The sequence below is a fragment of the Phoca vitulina genome, unplaced genomic scaffold (assembly GCF_004348235.1).
Source record: "Phoca vitulina isolate PV1807 unplaced genomic scaffold, GSC_HSeal_1.0 scaffold8, whole genome shotgun sequence".
NCBI classification, from domain to species: Eukaryota; Metazoa; Chordata; class Mammalia; order Carnivora; family Phocidae; genus Phoca; species Phoca vitulina.
The window spans coordinates 72,654,018-72,667,204 of NW_022589711.1; the positions used below are offsets into that span (position 1 = coordinate 72,654,018).

Genomic DNA, 13,187 nt, shown 5'->3' on the forward strand with positions numbered 1-13,187 from the left:
TGAGAAAGTATAACATCAGAATGATCTGCTCTCATGATGACAGACTATGTTCTAGAACAGGAATTTTGTCAAGCATGATAAAATCTCCTCGTAAAAGCACTTCTCTGGGCAGGTTGTATCCCCCTGTGATCTTCACACAAAGCTGAAAGTCGAAAATGAGTTGAGGATGCAGAGGTATAGGATCATTCTATGTGAGTTTTATTGCCCTAAAAATAGATACTTTATAAGCTACCTTACATGGGCTCTGAAAGGGGTGTTCATCCCTTATTTATGCGGAAGAAGAAGGCAAGTTGAAAACCCTCTTTTCCTGAAGAAGAAATATTTTCTTGGTTTCAGTAAGGTCACAATAAAACTAATCGTGAAAATATTCCCACTAAATTTAGAAACTTCTCTTAAAAGAAAGTCATACTAAACTTAAGTGGACATGTCCATAATTTTCAAAGATTAGAAATAGTTACTTCTGGGAAAAAAAAAGAAATAGTTACTTCCGTTGAGAAACAATAGGAATGCATCAGTCTGACCTGAAGGAACAGTGTACACTATTATGGTTAGTATTGCTTGCTCTTTATGATCAGCATATGATCTGCCTATTACATATTTTCTTACCTATTCATTATGGTTAATTGGTGATAACCTGAGAATGTTTCCTTTCAATCTTCTTCCAGAAGATATGCAGTATGAATAGTTTCAGTATCTCCTGATCTGTACTTCTAACACATCACCCCTGTGCTGTTAGTGCCTCATAGTTCATGGGGGGGAAATGGATGAAACAGAGCAAGAACATTTTCACCTTCTCATCACTAAGCTTGCCAGTCTCTCTGCATCTGTATCCATTTTCTTTGCCTTCCTCCTCTGGAAGACACATCTGTCCCTACCCAGATGTAAGGTTATGCCCCTCACTTGAGCTCTGGTTCTCTCCTCAATTTACCTCCAGGGGACATCCTGAATTAATATTTCCTCTCTTTCAGCTGGAGTATCTCCACTAGCATAAGAACTGCTCTAAGGGCTCTTCTTCAGAAAGCCTATTTCTGGTCTTCTCATCCTTCTCTTTGGATCCCTGCCCTCCTCTGTTCCACTTTCTCAGACAACCTATCAGAAGAGTGGTCTACTGGCATATGTATTTCAATGCCTCCTGTTTACTCATCTCAATCTGGTTTCAATTTCCTCTCCTCCACTGAATCTACTTTTACCAGGCCCACCAGTGACTTGCATATCACCAGCCTATATTATTTAGTAATAGTATAACATTATAACAGTCTTCTCTTTATTCAAACATCTTTTTTTTCCAGTTGGTTTCTGTGACAGTGCACTCTTTCTTATTTTCCTCCTAGCTCACTACTTAATGAAAAGTTACTCTTAGATGTACCTACACCAAAAGGGGAGAAAGTACATATGGTCTTTGCTGGACTCTGCTCTTCTGCCAGAACTTTAGGTGTCTATTGCTTCTTCTTTTATTTATTGGATGCCATATAGCACTATAGCATTAACTAAGACCTATCCATTAAAGATGCCTATATTTATGACTTCAACTTGAACTTCTTTCTTTCATTTCCAAACAAAGTCCAATAGCATCCTCCACATCTCCATTAGAGAACATTTGGTTTCTTTTTGCAAAACATTTTTTTTTTCCACAGCCTTCCATTTCTTATTGTACTCTACACTCTGCTACTCAAGTTAAAAACTGAGGAGTGACCGTTTCCCTCACCTCCAGATCTCAGCTATCAGCAATACTCATTGGGTTTACCTCCGAAATGTATTTCAAATCATTTATCTAGATCCTCACTACTACCACTTTGGTCCAAGTCACAATCATGTTTCCGCAAACTGCCAGGTCCTCCTAAATAGCTACCTCCTGCTTTATCCATTTCCCCTTGGAAATCCACTCTTTACACCAGCCAAAATGAATTTTTGAAAACAGAAATTAGACCAGGTAACTCAGCTGCTTAGATTTTTCAGAGGCTCTCCAGTGCTCTTTGAATGACAAAGTTCTTTCCATGGGTTCCAAGACACTTCCAGTCTACTTGTCTGACTTAAAATCCTGGCATTCCCCTTGTCACTGTGTTTCCTTCTGCTTCTTGGATATGCTAAGCTTGTTCCCACATCAGGTAGTTGAGTTTTCTTTTCCCTTGGCCCTGGAAGATCTTCTCCCAGATCTCACATGATGGAGCCTTCTTACTGTTCAGTTCTCAACCTGCCTGCCACCTCCCCAGAAAGGATTTCTATGTCTGTCTTATGGCGTGCTGCACTCACCATCACACCTAGCACTCCTCACTCACTGCATTGCCTTTTTTATTTTTATATATTAACCATTATCTGAAATGATCTTATTTAAATAGTTAGTTACTGACTAGTTTCTCATCTTTTTCCCTTAACAAGACTTAAGCTTCATGAGAAGCTCAGGGACCTTTTCCGCCATGTTCAGGACTGTGTCCTCCAACACTTTAGGACACTCTCTGGCAACTTGTAGGTACACACACACACACACACATAACAGAGTTGAATAAGTGATCAAATAGGGATGTTTTGCATGATGGGTGGCCAAAGGGATATGCTCTGTGCCAGCATCCATACCGAGGGGCCAGACCATCTGGAATATTCTTGTGTTGTTATCTTATACAGATACTCTAGAATACAATGAAACCTCAGAGGATAAACATTTCTAAATTGATACAAAATCAACATTGTCATGTTGTTTCTCTTGTAGTTCCCAATATTGACTCTGTTTTTCAGGAAATGTTTTAGCAATGGGAAGGAGAACCATAAAGGTTGTAAATGTTCCAATAGAAGTGTGGTTTATGTGTACTTTGATTTAGATCAACTCTATCGAGACACCTTTTTCTAATAGTCTTCAGAAACCTATTCCTTTCCTAATACTTCCTATCTTAGTAAACTGTACCACCTATCACTTAGCTGCTTAAGCCAGAAATGTGCAAAATCTTCTTGACCTCTCCTCACTCACTTCACCATCACCCAACCCATCACCAAGTTCTGTTGATTCTACCTTCAAATATATTCTGAAAATATATGCTTTTCTTCATATTTATTGTTATCATCATATCTAAGCCATAATTTCATTTTCCTTGAATCATTGCAATGCCTTGATCTTTATTCAAATTCCTACTAAACCCATTCTCAGGTCGGGGAGAAGATGGCAGAGGAGTGGGGGACTCCATTTCAACCAGTCCCCTGAATTTAGCTAGATATCTACCAAGCCACTCTCAACACCCAGGAAATTAGCCTGAGATGTAAGATTATCCGTCTGGATCTCTATGGGGGCAGAGGATCATCAGTCCAGATGTAAGAAGGATGGAGTTGTGATTGTGTGGACAGATGTCAGAGGATAAACAGAATGGGGAGGGAACCACCAGAAGCTAGCCACTGGAAAGTAATACACCAGTGCAAAAGCGTCCCGTGCCTGGGGACCAGCCAGAGCTTGGAGAGCGGTGGTGGTGGGACAAGAAGGGACTGATAATAGTGCTCAAACAGAATCTGGGGGCTTAAGGGGCAAATGGTGGGAAGGGGCAGCTGCAGGCACGGACCCGAGCCCCATGGATGGGGGGGCAGCCGCAGTCACCACCCCCCACCCACCCAGACCTGGATCGCTAACGGTTTGGAGGCAGAGGGGGCAGGGACAAGCAGGGGCCTGGGTCAACTGAGAGGATGGCTAGGGGCATGCACTACCTGTGGGAGAATGAGGTTTTCAGCGGTGCTTACAGAGGGGGAGACTGTGTGTTCTGGAGGATTCAGAGAGGACTGTGCCTTCTCTCCTCTGGGGTGGAGGTCTGGGTGCAGACATTTTCCTTTGCTCTGACCCTTGGAAAAGGCTCAAAAAGCTGCCAGAGAACAAAGGCCCCAAAAACTGGTTTCCACAGAGCCCAGCCCCTTGATAAGGGATAGGGCAATTCCACCCAAGCAGGATTAACTGAAAAACAATGTGGCAGGCTCCTCCCCCAGAAGACAAGCTGGAAGAACAAGAGGACAATAACCTGAGGGTCCCCATAAAACTGTGAAACCCCAACACCAGGGGAAAATAGTATATTAAGCTCCTGGTGTTGCTTATGGCCTGTGTATTTCTTAGATACACCTTTTTTTTTTTTTTTTAACTATTTCTCATGTTTCTTCTCTGTTTTTTCTTTTTACCTAGTTATCATTTCAACAAGATATTTAATACAACATATTCTATAGTAACTTTTTAACTTGAACTTTGTCACACATATACTTTTTTCTTTTTCTTTTTTTTATGTATATAGATATAAGCTTCAATGTAGTCCTTTTTTCCCTATTCAATACTACCTTTATATATATACTAATTTCCCTGTATCTCTGAGAAGTAGTGTTCTCTAACAAAGAGAACAAAATACACCCAGGAAGAACTGAAACACCCTACCTCACCCACACTGAGGGATTATAGCCCCCTTCCCTTCACCCCCCCCCCCCCCCCCTTTTTTTTTAACTTTATAAATCTTATTCTTGGATTTCATTTTGGCTGGGTTTTTTTGGTGGTGGCTTCCGATTGTTCCAAACTTTCCCAGGGTGCACACTGCCAGGATATTTTACAGATATCCCCCCTGGATATTGATATTTTTGACTCTGTACATCCCCTCAACCACCACTCAACAGAATGACTAGGAGGAGGAACTCCCAACAAAGAACCAAAGACAATGGCCTCTCCCGCAGACCTAATGGATATGGATATAAGCAAGATGTCTGAAATAGACTTCAGGGTAACAATTATGAAGACAATAGCTAGGCTTGAGAAAAATATTAATGGCAACACAGAATCTCTAAAGGCAGAAATGAGAACTAATCAGGCTGAACTTAAAAATTCTATGAACGAGAAACAGTCTAAACTAGATACTCTAACTGCGAGGGTAAATGAATCAGAAGAAAGAATTAGTGATCTAGAAGATAAACTGATAGACAGGAAGAAACATGAGGAAGCCTGGAACAGTTTAAAATCCATGAGAACAGGATGAAAGAAATCAACGATGCCATGATACGTTCCAATGTCAGAATTATTGGGATCCCTGAGGGGGTGGAGAGAGAGAGGACTAGAAGATATATTTGAGCAAATTGTAGCTGAGAACTTTCCTAACCTGGGGAATGAAACAAGCATTCGTGTCCTAGAGGCAGAGAGGACCCCTCCCAAGATCAAGGAGAACAGACCAATGCCCTGGCATGTAACAGTAAAACTCACAAATCTTAGATCCAAGGAAGCCATCCTAAAGGCAATTAGGGGGAAGAGATTCCTTACATACAGAGGAACATCAGAATAACGTCACACCTGTCCACACAGACCTGGCAAGCCAGAAAGGGCTGGCAAGACATATTCAGTGTACTAAATGAGAAGAACATGCAGCCAAGAATACTTTATTCAGCAAGGCTGTCATTCAGAATGGATGGAGAGATAAAGAGCTTCCAGGACCAGCAGAAACTAAAAGAATATGTGACCACCAAGCCAGCCCTGCAAGAAATATCAAGAGGGATTCTAGAAAAGAAGAAAGACCCCAAGAGTAATATGGACCAGAAATATACAGAAATATATACATAGAAACAGGGACTGTACAGACAGTAAGATGGCAATAAACACATACCTTTCAGTAGTAACCCTCAATGTGAATGGCCTAAATGCTCCCATGAAATAGCACAGGGTTGCAGATGGGATACAAAGACCAGACCCATCCGTATGCTGTCTACAAGAGACTCATTTTGAACCTAAGTCTCCTCCAGGCTGAAAGTGAGAGAATGGAGAACCATTTTTCATGCCAATGGACCTCAAAAGAAAGCTGGGGTAGCAATTCTTATATCAGACAAACTAGAATTTAAACCAAAGACCATAATAACAGATCCAGAAGGACACTATATCATTCTTAAAAGGTCTATCCAACAAGAAAATCTAACAGTTGTAAATATCTATGCCCCCAACATGGGAGCAGCCAACTACATAAGCCAGCTGATAACCAAAATAAAGAATCAGATTGACAATAATACATTAATAGTAGGAGATTTTAACACTCCACTCTCAGCATTGGACAGATAATCTAAACAGAAGATCAACAAAGAAACAAGAGCTTTGAACGACACATTGGACCAGATGGACTTCGTAGATATATACAGAACACTCCACCCTAAATCAACAGAATACTCATTCTTCTTGAAAGCACACAGAACTTTTTCCAAAACAGACCACATACTGTGTCACAAACCAGGTCTCAGCCAATACCAAAAGACTGAGATTATTCCCTGCATGATATCAGATGACAATGCCTTGAAACTGGAACTCAATCAGAAGAAAAAATTTGGAAGGAATTCAAACACTTGGAAGTTAAAGAGCATCCTGCTAAAGAATGAATGGGTCAACCAGGAAATTAAAGGAGAACTTAAACAAATCATGGAAACCAATGAAAATGAAAACACATTGGTCCAAAACCTATGGGATACTGTAAAGGTGGTCCTACGGGGGAGTACATAGCCATCCAAGCCTTTCTCAAAAAAGTAGAAAAATCCCAAATGCACAAGATAACCCTACATCTAAAGGAGCTGGAGAAAGAGGAAACCTAAATCAAGCAGGAAAAGAGAAATAACAAAGATTAGAGCAGAGATCAATGAAATAGAAACCAGAAAAACAGTAGAACAGATCAACGAAACTAGAAGCTGGTTCTTTGAAAGAATTAATAAGATTGATAAACCATTGGCCAAACTTATCCAAAAGAAAAGAGAAAGGACCCAAATTAATAAAATCATGACTGAAAGGGGAGAGATCAAGACTAACACCACGGAAATAGAAACAATTATTAGAAATTATTACCAGCAACTGTATGCCAACAAATTAAGCATGGAAGAAATGGATGCCATCCTGGAAACTTGGAAGAAATGGATGCCATCCTGGAAACTTACAAACTACCAAGACTGAAACAGGAAAAAATAGACAATCTGAATAGATCAATAACCAGTAATGAAATTGAAGCAGTAATCAAAAATCTCCCAAAAAACCAAAGTCCAGGGCCAGATGGCTTCCCAGGGGAATTTGATCAAACATTTAAAGAAGAAATAATACCTATTCTACTGAAGCTGTTCCAAAAAATAGGAACAGAAGGAAAACTTCCAAACTCCTTCTATGAGGCCAGCATTACCCGGATCCCAAAACCAGGCAAAGATCCCATCAAACAGGAGAATTACAGACCAATATCCCTGATGAACATGGATGTCAAAATACTGAACAAGATTCTAGCTAATAGGATCCAACAGTACATTAAGAGGATTATTCACCACGACCAAGTGGATTTTATGCCTGGGATGCAAGGGTGGTTCAACATTTGCAAATCAATCAATGTGGTAGAGCACATCAATAAAAGAAAAGACAAGAACCATATGATCCTCTCAATTGATGCAGAAAAAGCACTTGACAAAATACAACATCCTTTCCTGATTAAAACTCTTCAGAGTATAGGGATACAAGGAACATTCCTCAATATCATAAAAACCATCTATGAAAAGCCCACAGCAAATATCATTATCAATGGGGAAAAGCTGAGAGTTTTTCCCTTAAGATCAGGAACACGACAGGGATGCCCACTCTCACCTCTATTGTTCAACATAGTACTAGAAGTCCTAGCCTCAGCAATCAGACAACAAAAAGGAATAAAAGGCATCCAAATTGGCAAAGAAGAAGTCAAATTCTCCCTCTTCACAGATGACATGATACTTTATGTGGAAAACCCAAAAAACTTCACCCCCAAATTCCTAGAACTCATACAGCAATTCAGCAATGTGGCAGGATACAAAATCAATGCACAGAAATCAGTTGCTTTTCTATACACTAACAATGTAACTGTAGAAAGAGAAATTAAGGAATCAATTCCATTCACAATAGCAACAAAAACCATAAGATACCTAGGATTAAACCTAACTAAAGAGGTAAATGATCTATACTCCAGAAACTACAGAACACTTATGAAAGAAATTGAGGAAGACACAAAAAGATGGAAAAATATTCCATGCTCATGGATCGGAAGAATAAACATTGTTAAAATGTCTGTCCTCCCCAGAACTATTTACACTTTCAATGCCATCCCTATTAAAATACCATTGGCATTTTTCAAAGAGCTGAAACAAAAAATCTTAAAATTTGTATGGAACCAGAAAAGATCCCTAATCGCCAAGGAAAGGATGAAAAAGAAAAACAAAGCTAGGGGCATCACGTTGCCTGACTTCAGGCTATATTACAAAGCTGTGATCACCAAGACAGCATGGTATTGGCACAAAAACAGACACATAGGCCAATGGAACAGAATAGAGACTCCAGAAAGGGACCCTCAACTCTATGGTCAACTAATCTTTGACAAATCAGGAAAAAAATATCCAACGGAAAAAAGACAGTCTCTTCAATAAGTGGTGCTGGGAAAATTGGACAGCTACATAGAGAAGAATTAAACTGGACCATTCCCTTACGCCATACACAAAGATAAACTCAAAATGGATGAAAGACCTCAATGTGAGACAGGAATCCATCAAAATCCTAGAGTAGAGCATAAGCAGTTACCTCTTTGACATCGGCCATGTAACTTCTTTCAAGACATGTCTCCAAAGGCAAGTGAAACAAAAGCAAAAATGAACTTTTGGGATTTCATCAAGATAAAAAGCTTCTGCACAGCAAAGGAAACAGTCAACAAAACAAAGAGGCAACCCACAGAATGGGAGATGTTTGCAAATGACACTACAGACAAAGCACTGATTTCCAAGATCTATAAAGAACTTCTCAAACTCAACACTCAAAAAGCTAATAACCCACTCAAAAAATGGGCAGAAGACATGAACAGACAGTTCTACAAAAAAGACATACAAATGGTTAACAGACACATGAAAAAATGCTCAACATCACTAGCCATCAAGGAACTACAAATCAAAACCACAATGAGATACCACTTTACACCAGTTAGAATGGCAAAAATTAACAAAACAGGAAATAACAAATGTTGGCGAGGATGTGGAGAAAGGGGAACCCTCCTATACTGTTGGTGGGAATGCAAGTTGGTACAGCCACTTTGGAAAACAGTGTGGAGTTTCCTCAAGATGTTAAGAATAGAGCTACCCTATGACCCAGGAACTGCCTACTGGGTATTTACCCCAAAGATACAGACGTAGTGAAAAGAAGGGGCATGTGCGCTCCAATGTTGATAGCAGTCCATAATAGCCGAACTGTGGTAGGAGCCAAGATGCCCTTCAATAGATGAATGGATAAAGAAGATATGGTCCATATACACAATGGAATATTATTCAGCCATCAGAAATGATGAATACCCACCATTTGCATCGACATGGATGGAACTGGAGGGGATTATGTTAAGTGAAGTAAGTCAAGCAGAGAAAGACAATTATCATATGGTTTCACTCATATGTGGAACATGAATAATAGCATGGAGGACCATAGGGGAAGGGAGGGAAATCCAAAGGGGGAGAAATCAAAGAGGGAGATGAACCATGAGAGACTATGGACCCTGAGAAACAATCTGGGGGTTTCAGAGGGGAGGAGGGTGGGGGAAGGGGGTAACAGGGTGATGGGTATTGAGGAGGGCACTTGCTATGATGAGCACTGGGTGTTATAGTTAACTAATGAATCACTGAACACTGCATCAAGGACTAATGATGTACTATACAGTGGCTAATTGAACATAATTTAAAAAAAATCATTTAAATAAATAAATAAATAAATAAATAAATAAACAAACCATTCTCCATACAGTAATAACAGTAGTCTCACTGCCACTCAGTTACTTCAATAATTTGAGCTTTTTGCCAATCCAGGGCCTTTACCTATGAGGTTTTATCTGTCTAGAAAGCCCTTCCCCTCCATTTTCATTTGGCTGTGGCTTACTCACTGTAGTAGATGCTCTGGTGTGCTGCCTAGATTCCTCTTTAGAACTGAGGTGCTTATTCCTATGCCAGTGGGAGTGTCAGTGACTTACCAGGAATTATCCCTGTTTCAGAAGAACAACCTTGTCAGGGATCATGCTCTCTCTGGAAGAGAAGCCCCTACTCAATGCCTGGTAAGATAGCTGCGTGCTGCTGGTGGTGGAGCCAGGCCCTTTTGCTTCAAGGCAGGGACAACTCTGAAGGGCTATCTTAGCCCCAGTGCTTCCTATAGGATTGTATAAGAGTGTTGCAACTGTACTATAGTTCAACCTCTGCCCAATTTTGCTTTCCTCATCTTTCTTCATGTCATCTTTAAAAGTATCCTCCTCCAATCAACTTCTTGATCTCAAATCTTAAAGTCTGTTTCCTGGGAACCCAATCTATGGCAACACCTGTTCAAAAAGTTCTTTCTTAATACCTATAACCAAAGTTAAATACCCCTCATCCCCACTACATCCACATACACCATTATTTTCTCTCACGGTATCCTGTTCATTTCCTTCATAAACCCTAATCTCAATTTATTTATTTATTTATTTTTAAAGATTTTATTTATTTATTTGAGAGAGAGAGAGAGGAGGGGAGGAGCAGAGGGAGAGGGACAAGAAGACTCCACACTGAGCTTGGAGCCCAATGTGGGGCTCGATCTCACAACCCCAAGATCATAACCCTGGCTGAAATCACGAGTTGGATGCTCAACCAACTGAGCCACCCAGGTGCCCCCTAATGTTAATTTATAATTCTGCAGACTGAAAGTCCCATAAGGGCAAGAAGCATCTTTATTACTGCTTGGTATATGTGGTTATTGAGCTTAAAAACCACACCCTTTTTCCATGGTAGATATCAAGACAGCAATAAGACATCCCGTGTTGGACTGGTCTCAGATCTCCAGACTACTCAAAGATGCCAAGGGATCATTGCTACTATTGAGCAGAGGGTCATCAGAGCTGTAACAATTCAAACCCAAACAGAACAGTATGAAGTCCAGCTTCACTGTCACAAAAAAATAGTCAACTTATTAAAGATATTTCTTATTTTCTTAAATTGAGCAAATATTTAAGACAATTAAAAATTTAAAGGTACATATAGAAGTGTCTCCCAATGAAGAAACACACTTTATTTCATTTCTTTTTTTTAAAGATTTTATTTATTTATTTAATTGAGAGAGAGAGAGCGAGAGAGGGAACACAAGCAGGGGGAGTAGGAGAGGGAGAAGCAGGCTTCCCGCCGAGCAGGGAGCCCGATGCGGGGCTCGATCCCAGGACCCTGGGACCATGACCTGAGCCGAAGGCAGTCGCTTAACCAACTAAGCCACCCAGGTGCCCCCACTTTATTTCTTAAAATCCAATTTCTTCAAAGCTTGAGGTACCAAAACACAGGTGAATTTGGCCTCTCACTCTTCAGAATGCAGACCATACAGTCTTAGGGAGAAGATAAAATAGTTATATTTCAGTTTCTTAAAAATATAGGAGGAAATAAAAACACAAAGAATCTCCTACTCATGAGAGAAATCAAGTACAGATACTTAGCATACATCCTTTCAGATTTCAGTCACAAAGGTAATATTCTTGCTGAGCAAAGTGATTTTATTCTGACCTTGATCCAAGTCTTAAATCTAACCCAAAGCTACTGATGAATCATATTGGAAAAGTTTTCCAAGGTAATTATTATGAAAAGTCCATTTTAAGAGTCATCTTAAAGAACAATATCATGCTAGGATAATAACTTGATTTTCTCCTTCTTTAGAGAATTCCACAGAGTAAAGGACACTGGGTCCACTTTTTATAATTATCATATAATCACTGGAACTATGAATAGCATCCTCTATTCAAGTGTCTCAAATGCCTTATCCTCATTAAGTTTAATCAATTGAAATTTTTAGGCCTTGACCCTGAACTTGAAATACGCTTCCAATATTTGTAAGTGAATATGTGTGTGTGTGTGTGTGTGTGTGTATGTGTGTATAAATGGGTTTAGTAGATTTTCTGTAAATCACACATATCTTGGAAAAGAAAATGGAGAAGGGAAATTTTTACTTATGGTAACTTCAAATAATGATGACAATTTAAGCAATTAGAACATGAACCCTTATAAAAATAGGAAACACCAATGATTGAATAGACATAAGCTATTCTCAAAAAAAGAGTGAAATTCAAAATATGAGAATGAAGGAGGCCTAACATTGTTTTTTGCTTAATAAAACACACTAGAAAGGGACCACTAGTTTCCATTTTTTTTTTTCCTTTGGAGACAATGTAGTTCAAAGAATCCTAAACAATGAGTGCTCTCGGTTCAGATATGTTCCCCAATTGGTGAGAAAAATAATGATTTAACAATAAGTTTTCACGAAATCCCACTAATCATTTGTTCATGAAAAAGAATCAATATTAAAACTTTATAACATTTCAGAAAAAGATAAAGAGTTAAATAAAACTCGAGTGATCATTTCATTTAGCAGTGTATTAATTTATAATATTTTACTACTGAGAGTGTATATTAATAAAATATTTACAATTTATATGCATGCAAAACACAAAAAGTACATCCCTTACTCTCAAGGAGTATGGCCCATTTATAGCATGAACCACTGAATCAAAAATGCTTCACAGTTGTGGACAGAAAACACATAGGTTCTGGGGCACCTGGGTGGCTCAGTTGGTTAAGCATCTGCCTTCAGCTCAGGTCATGATCCCAGGGTCTTGGGATCAAGCCCCACATCGGGCTCCCTGCTCAGTGGGGAGTCTGCTTTTCCCTCTCCCTCTGCTGCTCCCCCTGCTTGTATGTGCTTGCTCTCTCTCTTTCCCTCTCTCTCTCTGTCAAATAAATAAATAAAATCTTAAAAAAAAAAAAAAAGAAACACATAGGTTCCTTTTAGTGCATTTTAGATCCAGTGGCCCCTGTTTTTTATGGATCATAACATATATATTGTAGTATATACAGAGAAATAAATCTGGGAGAATATATATATGCTAAAATGGTAATAGTGATTATTATCACAGACTCAAACTTTCTACTACATCTCCAAAGAATTTATATGTTTTTTACAATAAACTAACATTAGTCCTGTAAGCGGAGAAAAATAATCAAGGAAAGTGTTCATTAAAATGGACAATCAGAACTGTTCAGATAATCTCTGGGCAAATAATCTGGGTGAATCTATCTGTTAGTATTTGGTGTAAAGTGAAAATGTCTTTTCTTCTTTTTTTAAATAGAGTATGTGTTTAATTTCACAGTGTCTGAGTTAAAATTTTATTAAGATCTCATTTTCATCAAGG

General features: G+C 39.2%; 1 protein-coding gene across 3 annotated transcripts in view; it reads right to left on the minus strand.

Annotated features, from left to right (window-relative positions):
• The window catches only part of LOC116634082 (EGF-like and EMI domain-containing protein 1), a 649,939-nt gene that overhangs the window by 396,740 nt on the left and 240,012 nt on the right, over positions 1-13,187 (minus strand). The window lies entirely within an intron of this gene.